At 39.6% G+C, this 17,805-nt stretch overlaps 1 pseudogene across 1 annotated transcript; it reads left to right on the top strand.

Moving 5' to 3' along the window:
• The first annotated feature begins 444 nt into the window (after positions 1–444).
• LOC307054581 (cytochrome b-c1 complex subunit 7-like) lies at positions 445–780 on the top strand (annotated as a pseudogene). The gene has a single exon. The product of its transcript is annotated as a cytochrome b-c1 complex subunit 7-like (transcript).
• Positions 781–17,805: the final 17,025 nt, after the last annotated feature.

Genomic DNA, 17,805 nt, shown 5'->3' with positions numbered 1-17,805 from the left:
TTTCACCTTTCTCCTCAATCCTCTGCTACTGGCCTATCACATCCTTCCCCTTAAAATTGCTCTCACTGTTCTTCTCTCTATACTCATTTTTTCCCTGGATTTCTATAACTATTATATGCTGATAGTGCTCAAGAATGTATCTATCTAGGTGTCTCCCGAGTTTCATACCTGCATATTCAGTGGTCTACCCAGTGCCGCCACCTGGATGATAGGCACCTACAACACAGCAGGTCTATAACTAAATGTGTCCTATTTCCCCTCAAAACTATACCTCCTTCATATCTCAGTGAATAGCACTGTCATCCACTCAGGTGCCCAAGCCAGAAACCTGTCACTCTCTTTGCTTAGGTTTCCTTTATCTTTTGCCTGCAATGATTATTGCAAGTCATTCTTCCTCAAGTTGTGAAGCTCCAGTTCAATAATACAGCTAGGTCTCGGGTCAAAATGGCAAGCAAGCCTGCTGTTGCAGCGTCAAGCAAACGGCTGGAGGGTATTTGAAAATGGTATTACAATGCTGCCGGGTTCAATAAACTGGGCTTAATGTGAGATGATACAACATATGAGAATGACGATGTAAAAGAATCCATAAGAAGGCTTCCTGAGAACCTTTATAACAACAGGGTGTTCTGCGTTAAGAGAGCACTGGACCTGACCATGAGGCAGCAGATCTTGCCTAAAGAGCAGTGGACAAAATATGAGGAGGATAAATTCTACCTTGAACCATATCTGAAAGAGATTATTTGGGAAAGAAAAGAGAGAGAAGAATGGGCAAAGAAATAATCATGTAGTTTAAAAATCTGTGGATGCAGCTGTTCTCAAAGTATTTTTATGAAGTTAGTTAAACCTGGAATATACAATGTAGAACTATCTGGGCTGTAAATGTATTATTTTAAATAAATGTCTATAATAATTATAAAAAAGTAACACAGCTATAACACAACTACAAACGCTATGGTTTATTTTCAGTATAGATCCCTATTAACCCTGAGAATGTGGGTCAATAGATCTCCATTTTATGGGAGAAGTTGCAGCTGATAGTGGTCTGAGATGAACAAAAGGAAAACATGCTTGCACGATAGTGGACATTGTCAGTGTGTTAGACATGGTGACAATGCTATTCTTTCCACAAATATTTATTAATTTCCTACCATGAGCTAGGGACTGTGCCTACAGGATATGCTTCCAGGGCATTGATTCACTGTGTACTTTTTCTGGGTACCGCACATGTAGGGGATACAAAGATGAAAAAGTCATGGTCCCTATGCTTAAGGGGCTCTCAGCTCTCTTCATCATGACCCACGTCAAATGATATCTCAGATGGCCCTTTCTAAAGCTGAGCTCCTCCCACAAAGAGTGCTGCAGTAAAGTTCCTTCCAGGGCCTATTATTTTCAAAGAATAAATTAATTTCAGAGGAAAATAAAGTCAGTCTAGAGACATACGTAGGCTGTTGTCCAGATGCAAGGATTCTGGAAAACCACCACCAATTTAAAAAGCTATATGCAAGGACTCTTTTTTTGGTGACACATAGGGATCGCCTCATTGGGACCTAAGCTAAACTGCAAGCAATCTCAGTAGTGAATTCAGCCTTGTGCTCAGCCCTTTTCCAGAACTTCTGGCTTAATTATGAGAAGAAAACCTATTTATTCTGAGACATCACCACTTTGGGATAAATTCCTGGAAGCCATCATAAAAGCAAAGGGAAGATCTTTCTCAGAGTCTCTTCTCTGGATTTCTGAGAAAGAAGTGTTTCGTGTTTAGCATGTCAAGTTGCTTTTCATTTCAGTCCATGGATTTGCCCCTTATTTGATTCGCTTTGAACTTAGTTCTCCCTGTCCATCCAGAGGCCTGGGTCTCCTATGGGAGGGTAATTCAACCTTTCTCGTGTCTTCCTCAGATACTATCTTTCTCTGAGCGCATTCTTCATATTATTAGTTACAAAATAATAAAAATAATAATACTTATACAGTACCTTACATTTCACAAAACTCTTTTCATGTGTTTTAGTTCATTTAATCCTAATAGCATCACAGAAAGGCAGAGCCATGAGGAACCTGAGGTTCAGTGAAAAGCAACCTAAGATCACATAGCTGTTGGATGACAGACCTCACAAAGAACCCAGATATTCTAATTCACATCTTCTTTCAACTATTTCTCCCTATATTCATCCAGTGGCCAAAGTCATTTCTAGCCCTGATCCATTTCATTTCATCCTTCATCCATTTATCCTGAAATCTGAACAAAACTATGTTCATACTGGGAGCCAAGGAACACTGATGTCTCTCCTGGGGCTGAGCTTGGTTGTAGGGACCCAGGAAGCCCCCATAAGCCAGGACTCCCAGGACCTACCAAGAACAAGAAAACCCAGGAGTTCTCCTGAGGCAGGGGTTCTCCACTTTGGCTACACATTGAAAACAGCTGGGGAGCTTTAAACACTACTGAAGCCTGGGTTCTAGCCCCAGAGATTTATATTGAATTGGTCTTGGGGGCAGCCAGGCCATTAGATGTTTAAAAACTCCCCAGCTGATACTAACATGCAGCCTAGTTTGGAAACATTGCCTGAGGGCTTCCACGTGTTTACCTGTTCCTTGTAGGTCCTGTGGACTCATTCTTTCTCCCTTTGCTAAATGCTTATTACACCAATCCTATACGGTCGTTTAATAAAATCTAGAAAATGCAGGAGGCAGGATCAAGATGGTGGAACAGGAGGACCCTGAGCTCACCTCCCCACAACGAACCCATCAAAACTACAACTACGGGCTTCCCTGGTGGCGCAGTGGTTGAGAGTCCGCCTGCCGATGCAGGGGACACGGGTTCGTGCCCCGGTCTGGGAAGATCCCACATGCCGCGGAGCAGCTTGGCCCGTGAGCCATGGCCGCTGAGCCTGCGCATCCGGAGCCTCTGCTCCGCAGCGGGAGAGGCCACAACAGTGAGAAGCCCGCGTACCGCAAAAAAAAAAAACCAATAAAACTACAACTACATATTGAGCAACTCTCACTGAGAATGACATGAAAACTGGCAGAATGACTCTCCTACGACCTAGGCTGTAACGAAAGGACCACACAGAGTCTGGTAGGAGGGAAGGAGAAGTGATCTAATGAGGACCTGCACCCCTCGCGGGTGACCCAGAACAGGACGGGGATATCACAGGTTTGGAGATCCTCCCTAAGGAGTGAGGGGTTCGAGCCCCATATTAGGCACCCCAGCCCTGGGGTTCAACACTAGGAACATGAGCTGGTTTGAAAAGAAGTGGGGCTTACCGGAGGGCTGTAAGAAACCGAGACTCTGCTCTTGAAGGTCACGTGCACAAACTTGGTTGCTCCCAGTCCCAGTGTGGAAGCAGTGGTCTGAAAACTGCCAGGTGCTCTGAGGGCCTGCCCCCCACCCCATACCAGGCTCCTGTTCCGCCGCTGCTCCCCGCTAAGGCCGAGGCCACCACTGCCAGTGAGTGTGCTCACACTTGGAGGGAGATGAACAAGCTTGGTCTGGCCCTGCCTCTAGCCAGGCAGGAGCCCGCCGCCATCACAAGCTCACACCCGGGAGGGAGCAGAACCAGCTGAACAGTGTGTCTCCAACCCCTTCACTTCCACCTCTGACCCCAGCCCAGCCTCTAACCAAACTCCACACATTGGGGGAAAAGTGGAACCAGCTCGGAAGTGCAGCCCCAAGCCCTCAGGCTCTGACCATGCTCCCAACCAAGGTGGAGACTCCACCACACCGGGTAGAAGCCCAACTTCCTCAGGGCTCCTGCTCCAGCCCCTCTGGCCTTGACCCCCACCACGATAGGGCGGTGACTGCCTTTGAGCCTAGGAGAAACTGGTGCTGGCACCTGGCTCTCTGCACCCAGCCCCACTGATTCCAGCCCTACCTCCCATCAAGGTGGTGGCTGCCAGTGCAGGGGGGAAGACATGGCCCATGCTCACTTCAGATCCAGTTCTTCCCCTAAAGCTGCTGGAGACACGCAGACTGCATAGGGACCCTCCCACACAAGGACATGCCTTCAAGACCAGGATAGGTAACTGTTTCACCTAATTTCACAGAGACAAACAGAGAAAGGTAAACAAAATGAGAAAACAGAGGCAGATGTTTCAAATAAAAGACCAAGATAAGGTCCTTGAAAAAACCCTAATGAAACAGAGACAAATAATTTACCTGATAAAGAGTTCAAAGCAATAGTAATAAGAATGCTAACTAGACTTGGGAAAAGAATAGATGAACAGAGTGAGAAATTCAAAAAAGTACTAGAAAATATAAAAAAGAACCAGTCAGAGGCTGAATACAATAACTGAAATGAAAAGCTAGAAGGAATTAATAGCAGATTAGGTGATACAGAAGAATGCATAAATGATCTCGAGGATAGAATAGTGGAATTCACCCAGTCGTAACAGCAAAAAGAAAAACAAATTTAAAAAAAATGAATCCCTCTGGGACAATATCAAGCATACCAACATTAACATTCAAAACATCATAGTGCTGGCACAAAAACAGACATATAGATCCTTGGAACAGAAGAGAGAGCCCAGAAATTAACCCATGTACCTATGGTCAATTAATTTATTACATAGAAGACAAGAATATACAGTGGGGTAAAAACTGTCTCTTCAATAAGTGGTATTGGGAAAACTGTACAGCTACATGGAAAAGAATGAAATTAGAACATTTTCTCATACCATCTACAAAAATAAACTCAAAATGAACTAAAGACCCAAATGTAAGCCTGGAAACCATAAAACTCTTAGAAGAAAACATAGACAGTACACTCTTTTTTTTTTTTTTTTTTTTTTTTGCGGTATGTGGGCCTCTCACTGTTGTGGCCTCTCCCGTTGCGGAGCACAGGCTCCGGACGCGCAGACTCAACGGCCATGGCTCACAGGCCCAGCTGCTCCGCAGCATGTGGGATCTTCCCGGACTGGGGCACGAACCCATGTCCCCTGCATTGGCAGGCGGACTCTCAACCACTGCGCCACCAGGGAAGCCCGACAGTACACTCTTTGACGTCAGTCTTAGCAATATCTTTTTGGATCTGTCTCCGCAGACAATGGAAACAAAAGCAAAAATAAATAAATGGGACTTAATTAAACTTAAAGGCTATTGCACAGCAAAGGAAACCATTGACAAAATGAAAATACAACACACTGAACAGGAGAAGGTATTTGCAAATGATATGTCTGATAAGGGATTAATAACAAGCTCATACAACTCAATATCACAAAAACAAACAAGCTGATTTAAAAAATGGGCAGAGGACCTGAACAGGCATTTTTCCAAAGAAGATGTACAGGTGGCCAACAGGTACATGAAAAGATGCTCAACATCACTAATCATCAGGGAAATGCAAATCAAAATCACAATGAGCTATCACCTCACACCTGTCAGAATTGCTATTCTCAAAAAGACAACAAATAACAAGTGTCAGTGAGAATGTGGAGAAAGGAAACCCTAGTATACTGTTTGTGAGAATGAAAATTGGTATAGCCACTATGGAAAACAGCATAGAGGATCCTCAATAAATTAAAAATAGAACTACCATATGACCTAGCAATTCCTCTACTGGGTATACATCTGAAGAAAACTAAAACACAAATTCAAAAAGATATATACACCCCAATGTTCATTGCAGCATTATTTACAATAGCCAAGTTTTCACCAACAAATGAGTGGATAAAGAAGATATAACGGAATATATATATTAATATATATATTATGGTATATTAGCCTTAAAAAAGAATGAAATTTTGCCATTTGCAGCAACATGGATGGTCCTGAGGTTATTATGCTTAGTGAAATAAATCAAATACTGTATGTTTTCACTCATATGTGGAGTCTAAAAATTAAAACAAATGAATGAATATAACAATACAGAAACAGACTCATAGTTATAGATAACAAACTAGTGGTTACCAGTGGGAAGAGGTGAGGGGGGAGGGGCAAGATAGAGAAAGGGGAATAAGTGGTATAAACTTCTAGGTTAAAAAATAGGGGCTGCGGGGGCTTCCCTGGTGGCTTGGTGGTTGGGAGTCTGCCTGCCGGTGCAGGGGACGCAGGTTCGTGCCCTGGTCCGGGAGGATCCCACGTGCCACAGGGCGACTGGGCCCGTGAGCCATGGCCGCTGAGCCTGCGCATCCGGAGCCTGTGGTCCGCAGCGGGAGAGGCCACAACAGTGAGAGGCCCGCGTACCGCAAAAAAAAAAAAAAAAAGAAGAAGGGGGGCTTCCCTGGTGGTGCAGTGGTTAAGAATCTGCCTGCCAATGCAGGGGACACAGGTTCGAGCCCTGGTCCGGGAAGATCCCACATGCCACAGAGCAACTAAGCCCATGCACCAGAGCTACTGAGCTTGTGCTCTAGAGCCCATGAGCTACAACTACTGAGCCTGCGTGCCTAGAACCCATGCTCCGCAACAAAGCCACAGAAATGAGAAGACTGCACAACACAAGGAAGAGTAGCCCCCGCTTACCGCAAGTAGAGAAAGCCCATGTGCAGCAATGAAGACCCAACACCGCCATAAATAAATAAATAAATTTAGAAATAAATAAATAAGACACCGAGATGTAATGTACAGCACAGGGAATACAGCCAATATTTTATAATAACTTTATATGGAGTATAATCTATAAAAATACCGAATCACTATGTTGTACACCTAAACTAATATAATATTGTAAGTCAACTGTACTTCAATTTTTAAAAAGTAAGAAAAAGAGAAAGAAGTAAAAAAAATCTAGAAAATATAGATTAATCTTTGGAGATTAATCATAATTATTCCACAGAGAAATAAATACTGTTAACAATTTTTTATATATCTTTCCAGAACTTCTTTCTATGTATATACACATAAGTAAATAAACCAATACTCTTTTTTAATCAAAAACTACCTGGGTAAACTCATTGAGGAGTCTATGAAATAATGCTAAAAATAATTACAACTAGCATTTGCATAGCACTTTAGAGTGGCTAATTCTCACATGAAAAAATAAGAACTAATTACCAATTATTCAGCATCCTTTTTGAGAATCAGTGTGCCAGGTGCTGAATTAGGCATTTACTTTAGTCCTCTGTTTGATATCTCTCATAAAGTCTGTACAGTCCCCATTTTACAGATTATCTAAGTCTCAGTGGAGTGCCTGAATTCACCTGTTAAAACATGGATTGTGTCATGGTTTTACTCAGCACTGTATCTCAGAGAATAGCTCAGTGCCTTGCACTGTGCCTCGCAGAGAGTAGGCACTCATACATAGTTAATGGATGAAGGAATAATTAAATCACATGCCTTTTCATTAATTCTTACTGCCTCTGATTGATGCAGAGAGGCTTTCTCCAGAGGAGATTTACTTCCTGGGCCTTCATTCTCTAGCAATGATTCCTCACCGATTAGGGATTTGACGGCTCATGGAAATGTGTCTATGTTATATTCATTATCTAGGGCAATGGTTCTCAAACTGTGGCCCCTGGTCCAACAGCATTGGTGTCACATGTGAGCTTGTTAGAAATGCAAATTCATGGATCCCATTCCAGACCACTGAATTAGAATTTCTGGGCACGAGTCTCAGGAAGCTGTGCTTTAAATTAGCTTTCCAGATGATTCTAATGAACGTTAAAATGAATGTTAAATTTTGAGAACGATGGGGAATAAATGAATTTCTTCTTGTCCTGAGACTCACAATAATAGTATAGCTTGGCTGATTGGATGGATGGAGGAGGCATTTACAGAGATTGGGAAGACAGGAGGGGCATGTTTGGATGGAGATTGGGGTTTGGTATGTTAAATTTGGAGTACCCGTGGGATATACAGGTGAATCTACCTGGAGGCATCTGCAAGGACTGAGTTAGAGATATAGATTTGGGAGTGGTAGTTGAAGCCACAAATAAGAGTACCCAGGATAGTGGGAAACACTGGAGAAGAGAAGGGCCATTGAGTAATAGCATTATTTAAGAGGAGGAGGGGAGAAGTGCTCAGAAAAAGAAGAATTTGAGGACAGTCATTCTTCCTTGTGAGTGACTTGCATCGGAATGTTTGTCTCATCTTCCCCTCTGGATTATAAGCTCTTTAAAGCCCGGAACGGTGTAAACTGTAATAGGTCCCTCAAACAAAAGTACATTGCTGCATAGCCTGTAAATAATCAATGAATTCCTACCAGGATTTTGCTTTGCAGAAATCCAATGTGATCAGAGCCGTGAGCAAGATGTTTCCCCCAAAAGACACATATATAATTTCCCAATGGACAGTGTGGCAGATTAAAAATAAGTGAATAAATAGAGGGCATCATGTGTAATCCACTGATATCTATGCTAATCACATTAATCAGAGTGAATTAATTACACCTGAAAACATGAAAAGTTAAATTCCTTAGAAAATCAATTCATTAAACTCATATTGGAATGCACAGTCAACAACCTCCATGTTTAGAAACTATCAGCATGATTTGTGGCAACTTCTGATTTACTAACGAAACTGCTTAAAACATTTTTAAAGGCAATTGTAATTACTGTCTGGCATTTGATGGAAAGGAATCTTGTCAGCATTGTCCCTCGTGTGTCAACTGTCACAATTTTCTAAAAATTTTGAGGTGAAAAATAGGCAGGCTCTACTATTTGCTAGCCTCGATTAGGGTTAATTCAATGTGTGTCTGCAAATAATAGTGTTTAATGTAATCTCTCTAATTACAGATAAAATGCATTTTCAGTCATGCTCATCACTGACAGTATTTTGGGATAAGTTAAACTGACAGCTGCTTTCTAAAGGGAAGGGAAAAAACAAACCTTCCTTGGGGTTGTGTTGATTTTCTCTCTCTCTCTCTCTCTCTTTGGCATTGAAGTTCAGAAAAATATGAGACCAGACACTTTGGCCCTAGATACCAACTTCAAAAATCATGACATAGTCTATCTCTTGGGAATTTGATGTGGTTTCCATCTCCCACCTCCATCAATGACTATCTAACTTGAATTCACTAAGTAAGCATTTCTAAGGGTTTCTGGTGAACCAGGCACTGTGCTAGGTACTGAGGATGATTCTACCAAAACTACCCTTCACAATGGCTTCATGAGCCAAGTCAAGCTTCCTACTATACTAGACATGATAGTTACAGTGCCACTATATTTACAGCCCCTTCAGATTTAAACTATTCAGGTCACAATATTTTCTGAAGGGTCAATGCATGTTCCTCTTCAACCACAGTTAACTGATGGGGTAGGGAGATGGTTCTACTTCTAGAGCAACACCAGAAATAGGGATGACATCAGCAGTACAGCAAGACAGTCCATTAACAGAGCTAAGCAAACAGGACTGGGAACCTGAAGCCAGAGCTAATGTAAAAATTGGCAGAATCTGCAGATATCTTGAGGAGGTCTTTGGACCTCACTATTTGTGGAATAGGGAGTTCAAAACAATCCCTTCTAGATCCTAAGGAGAAGAGGCCCCAGCTAACATGTGGGTTACAATACCAATCAGACATATTCCAGGACCAGCCCTATGTACAAGTCATCCTAAAATATCACCTATTATGATACTACTCTTGATTCTTCTCCAAGCTGAAATTTCTACCCATAAAGCCACTTTCTGGGGCCAAACAATAATAATGTTGTCTCTAGAAGGCCACTGTCAAATGCCATCTGGAAGGAGAGAGTGACATATAGGACATAGTACCCAGACGACAATTTCACTTATATCCCATTGACCAGAACACAGTGCCAAGACCACCCCTAGCTGCAAGGAAGTCTGAGAAACGTGTTTATCCTGAGTAGCTATGTGCCGGGCTAAATATTCTATTCCTATGTAAAAAGGTTTGACAGTTTCTTATGAAGTTAAACCTACCCAGCAATTCCACTCCTAGGTATTTACTCTAGAAAAATGAAGCATGTTCACACAAAGGCCTGTAGGTAAATAGGCAGCTCTATTCATAATTGTATAAAGCACAACATGGTGCCATTTTATAAATGCTGAGTTAGCAAAAATAAAAAATCCTGATGAATTCAAGTGTTGGGGAAGATGTAGAACAGATGGAACCCTCATACAATGTTGTTCAGAGTGTAAATTGGTACAACCACTTTTGAAGAATATTGGTATACCCAGTACAGGAGAAGATTTGCATACTTTATAACCTAGCAATTCTACTTCTTGGTAATCCTAGAGCAGTGATTCTCAAACTTTAACATGCATCATAATCACCTGGAGGGCTTATTAAAACACAGATTCTTAAGCCCTATCCCCAGAGTTTCTGATTCAGTAGGTCTGGGGTGAGACCTGAGAATTTACATTGCTAGCAAGTTCCCAAGTGATGCTGATGCTACTGGTCCTGGGACCACACTTTGTAAACCACTAGCCTAGGAAAATTCTTGCCTGTGTTTATCAAGAGATGTGTACAAAAATGTTCCTGATATTATAGCTTGTAATAGTAAGACCATGGAAACTTAAATAACAACTTAAGTAACAACTTAAAAACAACAACTTAAAAACAACTTAAATAACCATTGACAGGACAGTGAATAAAGAAATTATAATGTATTAAAAGAAGTACTACAAAGCAGTGAAAATTAATGAATTAGAGCCATATGATATCATGGATACATATATTTAAAAAATTGAAGTATAGTTGATTTACAATGTTGTGTTAGTTTCTGGTGTACAGCAAAGTGATTCAGTTATACATATACAGATTATTTTCCATTATAGTCTATTACAGTATACTGAATATAGTTCCCTGTGCTATATAGTAGGACCTTGTTGTTTATCTATTTTACATATAGTAGTTTGTATCTGCTAATCCCAAATTCCTAATTTACCCCTACCCCCTTTGATAACCATAAGTTTGTTTTCTATGTCTGTGAGTCTACTTCTGTTTTGTAAATAAGTTCATTTGTATCATTTTTTTTAGATTCTACATACAAATGATATCATATGATATTTGTCTCTGTTTGACTTTTTGCTTAGTATGATAATCTCTAGGTCCACCTATGTTGCTGCAAATGGCATTCTTTCATTCTTTTTTGTGGCTGAGTAATATTCCATTGTGTGTATGTGTGTGTATGTATATATATACCTCACATCTTCTTTATCCATTCATCTGTTGATAAATAAACATAATTTTGAGCAAAGAGAAAAACAAGTTGCAGAAAAATGTATACCTTATGATACAACTAATATAAAATTTTAAAAGTGTAACTCTAAACAGTAAATTGTTTAGGAATATATACATATGCAATGATAAACCAAAATTCAGGCTGTTGGGGAGAAGGGGGCAATACGATTAGGGAAGCATAGAGATTCCAACAGTTCTAGAGTTGGGTGGTAAGTTCATAGATGTTTGTTATAGTATTGTTTTGTATGTATAAATCATTTTATAATTATTTTTTGGTTTTAAGTCAGTTTCATTTTTTGTATATATGAATTACTTTACTTTTTTCTTTTCAATCGATTTTATTTTTCCAATTTTATATTATTTTAGTTTCCCATAGAATCTCTTGGCAATGTAGGAAGCAAAAATGCAAATATATAAGGATGTACTCTTTATTTTTTTAAAATAAGAAGAAAAACCTAAGTATGTTCATATGGACAATGAAACATATGAAAGCAGCTATGTTAGGTTAGTATATTTATGTGTCTTTCTTTATATATACTTAAAAACACCTTTGTATAATTCTAAACAATTGATTAGAAACTGGCAAGGAAAATGTTCAAGGATGAAATGATCAGGGGGAAGAAATTAGGATTTTAGGAATAAAAGGTGGAAAGTGTGTTAGGAGACTCATATGTTCAATGGGCAAAATGAAGGCCAGGCTGCTGGGAAGAGAACAACTCTGAGATGGTCAAGGACTGTCTGGTTCTCTGCATTGCTCCAGCAACTCTCTGCAGGGACAAGGAAAGCAGATTATGGGGATGATGAGGCTGGTCTTTGTGGGTTTACTGAACATGGTCAGAAGGGAACAGAGAGGTGGTTGTAGAATCTGAAGGAGGACAACCGTTAAGCTGTTGACTATAGCGCCTCAGTGTAAGTTTAAAATCAGCTGGAAATTGGGAAGTTGGCTGGGGCAGGAAAGAGTTGTGAGGGGTTGAATGATTGCAGTCCACTCTGAGTATAGAGAACATTTGTGTTTAGAGGGGAAAGCACCAGAAAGGGATTCCAAAAGTGGAGCAGGGCTTCATTATTACAAGGCTCTGTGGGTCTAAGGCTGGTGAGGGACGAAGTTAGAGTACCTGGAGAAAAAACGGTGGGGGACATGAGTCAAGGAATCTGAAGAATTAGTAGGACAGGTAATAAATTTGACAGAAAGAGAAAATGAGGTTGTGTCACTCTATAGGCTAGTAGCTCTGGTGCTTGGGTAGAGTTTCTTACCACTTGCTGATGAGCCAGGAACTGAGGGTAAATGCTCTCTCTGCTTCAGAGAGGAGCAGGGGTATAAAGACCAGCACCAGGAAGACTGCCAGGGGTTGCAGAGCCATATTGACATGTGTTCAAATCCCATGGGCTCTTGGGCAAGGTACTCACCCTCTCCTAGCCTCTTTCCCCATTTTCAGACAGGGAATAATGACACCTTCTCAGAAGTAGTGAGCATTAAGTGTGATCATGTATGAGCATATCTACTGGAGTATCTGGCACACATAATAGATGCCTAATAAATGTTGAGTCTCCTCTTCTCCTTGAATCAAATGCCCTTAGAGCCCCAGCCTGGAGGATGACCAGCATCATAGCAGGTAATTGGGTAAGGGGCCAGTGATCCTTGGGCTCCCAGTTGGAGCCATGAAGTGGGCAGAGTTAAAAAAAAACAAAACAGGAATGAGTGTGCTTGCAACACTAACCAAACAGAACACACAAACAAAAAGTATTGTCTATGTTAGTGTCACAACTCAGCGATGACCCTGAGGAATAATATTCTTAAATATCTTTTGAAGAATTTTGTTCATGGTGAGGGGTGTCATATAATAGAAGGTGCAAAAATCCTCTTTGAAACATGATGAGATTTTCAACCCATTGGGCTGAAAGTATGGGCTTTTTCAAAGAAAAGTATGGGCTTTTTCAAAGAAAAGTAGTTGGACAAGATGATGGACCACTTAATACTCTTAGATTTCAGTCTTTTCCGTTTTTGATTTTAGTCTTTCCCATTTTTCTCCTAGTCCTAGAACAAAGGTTTATAAGCAGCTTGCTCGTGGAGCTACCAGAGAGAAGGAAATGGGGAGGGTTTGAAATCAGTGCCTAAGGCAAAAAAAAAAAAAAAAAAAACACCTCAAATCACATATAATCAAGATTATCTTTGAAAATAATTTACATAATACTTAAGCTCAAAGGTCAACATTTAGCCAAAAGAATTGAAAGCAAAGTCTTGAAAAGATAATATTTGTACGCCTATGTTTATACCAGCATTATTCACAATAGCCAAAAGGGGGAAGCAAATCAAGTGTCCATTGACACGTGAATAGGTAAACAAGATGTGGTATATTATGTGGTATGGAATATTATTTAGCCTTAAAAAGGAAGGAAATTCTGACACATGCTCCAACATGGATGACTCTTGAGAACATTATGTTAGGTGAAATAAGCCAGACACAAGAGGACAAATACCATGTGATTCCACTCATATGAGGTACCTAGGGTAGTGAAATTCACAGAGACAGAAAGCCCTTGGTTACAAGTGCTGAGGGAGGGAGGAATGGGGAGTTCTTGTTAATGGGAACAGAGCTTCAGTTTTGCAAGATGAAGAGTTCTTGAGATTGTTTAAACAACATGAATGTACTCAACATCACTGGATACTTAAAAATGGTTAAAATGATAAGTTTTATGTGTGTTTTACAGCAATTTTTTTAAAGTCAACAATTAACTTCTTGCATTATCTTTGTGCATTTAACTTATGCAAATTCAACCGAAGGTAAATAAATGCCCCTTATCTAGGAACTGATCTTCCTTGCCTCCCTCCCCATTCAAACCAGACTTTTGCCCCTAGAGTCTCCGAAAAAGGAGCTTCCCCACTCCCCCTTTCTTTTTTCCCTTTGGGCCAAGCACCTATATTTGAATTTGTATGCAAGATGGTGCTCCGCTGTATCTCTCATTCTCTTCTTACTGTATTTTATAGTTGAGGAAATGAAGGCACTGGCAAGAGGCAGGGAGAAGGGTTTGGCTCCTAGACCACACACAGCACTTAGAAAATACTTTATGCATGAACTAATGAAGAAAATCATGAGAGCTCCCACGTTTCTAGTTTTGAGCTATCAGTGCACACAAAAAAACCATATTTGTACTAACTTGGAATATGTGTTTGGGGTAGAGCTGAATAAAAGTTGTATTTGCATTGCCCACAGAGGGGTTTCTAAGCAATTTAGTAGTAATGGCTTCAGCAAAAAGGCAGAGAGTACCAATCAATCTTTGAGAACTCTTACACTGATTCTTGTAAATTCTGGTTCACAAACAACTGATATCCTGTCATCTTGATATAGAAATAAATCCTTCATACCCCTAAATGATAAGTTTAGGCAACAGATTTTTAGCTCCACTTATGTTATATACAGTTGAAAGCAAAAACTTCATACACTGTGCATGTTTGTATCTCCTCAAAGCACCCAACTGTGCTTTGCCTGCAGGAAGTAGTCAATAAATGGTTATTGAATTTAGAATGTCCTTCTTCCCAATCAGTGAGGTTTAATATATTTCCAATTCAGAATGCCTATTAATTTTTCAGCATTAGTAAGCCTTTTAAAAAATCCATTTGGGATATGTTTAAGAGTTCACAGCAAATACCATTATATAAATGGTTAAGAAAATACTGTTAAATGAAGCGTGCTTATTCAACACACCAGTAGCCATTGATAAAATGTAATTTAATTTAATCATTTAACTTTACATTGTTGATGTACAAGAGCATTTCTTTCAAACACAGGTTAACACACACTAAAGAGCAATGCTGTTAGAGGAGCAGAGACACTTTGGAAAACTCTGCTGTCTGAAATGAAAGCAAGGCACTCTCCATTAACAGCTGGTGGATTCCTGATTTCCGCCCACAGAAGGCATGTTCGCACTGAGAGAGCTCTCCCACAAGGGAAGAATCACCTGCTTTAATTCTTGCTGCCCTCATCTGAGCTAGTTTGGTCATCCACTCTGTATAAACTTGTGTGTCAACATTAAGGTAAAAAAAGAGACTTGAATTGATAGATGACTTGGTGGGGGGGCTCTCATAGTTGTAATAACTATGGAAGACAGAAAGAAGAACGCTAGCTATAATCTTTATTTTCAGCACTCGTGTCTGGACCTATAACTAAAAACCTTCATTCCTTCCAACCAATCAATATCGGCTAAAAAGTCTTTTCCTTAAATCTGATGGGTGTAAAAATGAAAAGTGACAGCATTTCTCTAGGGCTCTGTTTTTTTGTTTTGTTTTGTTTTTCCTTTATAGACATGACAAAAAAACAAGGATTAATATTCCAAGACTAACAGTGCACAAAAGGGTTATATGTATGCACAGTATTTCTAATTTATCCAAATTCATTTTGAATTTGGTCTGAAGCTACCTTGTATGAAACGTTAGCTTTCCTGATATTTAATAGTTTATTGTGTTTGCATATAAGCTAAAAAAATTACTGCAAAAGTACTACTTTTTCAAGGTAAAATGTAAATAAATATTAGTGGTTATTTCTAAAAGCCTGTTTCCCTATAGGTGCAGTAAATTAAGTAAAAAGACCATGGAAAGAAGAATTAGGTCCTAGTCTTGATTCTGTTACCAGCTGTCTGACCTTGGGTAACTCTTTGCCTTTTGCTGGGCCCCAGTTTTCTACTCTATGAATTTCAGGGTGGGTGGACTAGTTGACAAGTCAGGCCCCTTCTAAGTCTAACATTCCAAGATCCTAACATTCCAGATCCTATCATCTTGATATAAAAATAATAATCTCTCACAAAAGCTCACACAAACATAATACATGATCAAATATCAGAATGACTCTTGGAAAAAAACATATATGATTTGCTATCTTGGCTATCGTTTGCAGCAATTAGGCAATTCATTTGGCATTTGTTTGATTGTATAATTTAATGACAATATAAACAGCATAGTTTTGTTCTTTTTCCTTTAAAAAGACTAAAGCAAAAATGATTTAAAGCTAACAAAAACTACTGTGACATCAGTTTGACATTCAAAGTTTGTTTCTTAGCAAAATGGCCAAAGATATTTTGACTTGATACAGAGTATATAATATAAAGACTTTTAGACCTAAAAATCTTCAAACATTATTTGAATTTAGCGAAACATACGCAAAATTTTAATATCAAAGTGCTAAACAGTACTGCCTTAAAAGTCACTGCAAATGAACCATAAAATAACCGCATGGGAAGTAACATTTATTGTACAAATGGTTAATAAAAAGACACATTATAAATATATATATGTAACCTGCTATATTTATGTATATATTTATTTAATTTCTAATTGGTGTATCCAAGTTCACTGTGAACACCCCATTTAAGTATTCTGTAACTCAGCTTCCAGGAGCTGGTGGTCTTGCAATAAATACAGGCAAAGCTATTACAATATAACGTGCATACAAATGTTTATACAAATAAGGACACTATGCAACAAATTATCTCATAATAATATGGCATTAACAGTATAAACATACAAAAGGGAGTACGAACACGGAATGTTGAAACGCAGCCCACTAATCCTTTCTAAGTACTTACATTCACACTATTTTTTTTTTATAATAAGACTTGCTTGTTCTCCAAAATTGTCTCTTTAACCAATAACAAAAATTAAATTATATATATTTTAAAAACCTTATTATCCCTGGTGCTTACCCTGTATGATCCATTCCTACTCATTTGCATGTTCTCATCTAGGGTTCAAATGCTTAAAACTCATTGAATGCTCCTGGGCCTTCTGAATGAATGTGTCAGTCGGGTTTCTATAATTGAAGAAAGTTTAGGGAACTCCGGCTGGATTTACAGAACATGACAAAAAAAAAGCTGTATGCAATCCATCTTATAATCTGAGCCCCCTTTAGGACAGTTGGACAGTCAGGGCAGGAATCTGTATCCATCAAGAATGGCCTAAATTCTTGGATGGACCATACCTCAGAAGGGTTCTAAAGGGCAGGTGGACAAAGCCTCTACTAGGAAAATTAGCCTGTGTCATTTGCTAACATGACTGCCTCCTTTCAATTTCCATATAAAATAAAGGAGAGTTAATAAACAAGACTTAGTAAGACAGCACTTTAAAAATTGCACTTGTATATGGAAGCGAACAGCCATTATCATTTTGCTATGTCTGATTTATAGGTAATCCTCCGTCTTTCACCATTTGTTAAAATAAAATAAGGAAGAAAGAAATTAGGAGGAGGGAATTTCTGCTTTGTTTGCACCACATACGTACCCTTGATACAAGAAGTGTGCTCTAAAGGGATCAATCTCAAGACACATCCTACCCTGGCGAACAACCCTTGGCTGTTCTTGTTTTTAAATACAAACCAACTATAACTGTATTCCCCAGAAAGAGTTTTAAAACAGTTATTATTTTTTTTTTTTCCTGCTGGGATAGCATTGTCCAAAAGTGCTTTGTTAGCAATTTCTTAGAAAACCCTCATGAACTATACCCCCCCCACCCCAACCCCAAAGCCTAAATATAAAACACAACCCCAACACAATACTCTGCAAGTTTTCTGGCTTTCAGTTGTAAGGAAAAGTGCCAGAAAAAAAAAAAAAAAAAGTCTTTCATTTCTACAGGAGCTTGCTTTTTCTCTTAAGGAAGGACAGAAAATGGTAGGTGTCCAGACCCATCCCTCCGCTGCTTAGCAAGCGGCTGCTAGCGGATAAGGCAGCTCCCTGCTCAGGCTGCTCCTGC

The sequence above is a fragment of the Hyperoodon ampullatus genome, assembly GCF_949752795.1.
Source record: "Hyperoodon ampullatus genome assembly, chromosome: 6".
Classification (NCBI taxonomy): Eukaryota; Metazoa; Chordata; class Mammalia; order Artiodactyla; family Ziphiidae; genus Hyperoodon; species Hyperoodon ampullatus.
The sequence above is the reverse complement of the archived record's forward strand: the minus strand, read 5'-3'. Positions and strand labels throughout refer to the sequence as shown.